We start from the raw sequence: 242 nt of genomic DNA, 5'->3' as shown, positions 1-242 counted from the left end.
TCAAAGACACACCCACACTCACTCAGCTTGATTATTTGTTTAAATTCCCTCGTACACAATTCAGCGAAGAATGTTTATACAAACAGTTACCTGCAGTTCAGGGACAGAGCCAGTATATTTACAAATAGCATGTGGCGACGTCAAAACAGATATCATTAATTGTGATTCTGTTCGAGTTACGAGGATTTGCCACGCCGTTTTCAGATATGGATAATGATCCTCTATTTTCACATAACTATGCT

The sequence above is a fragment of the Penaeus monodon genome, chromosome 22 (assembly GCF_015228065.2).
Source record: "Penaeus monodon isolate SGIC_2016 chromosome 22, NSTDA_Pmon_1, whole genome shotgun sequence".
Taxonomy (NCBI): Eukaryota; Metazoa; Arthropoda; class Malacostraca; order Decapoda; family Penaeidae; genus Penaeus; species Penaeus monodon.
The sequence above is the reverse complement of the archived record's forward strand: the minus strand, read 5'-3'. Positions refer to the sequence as shown.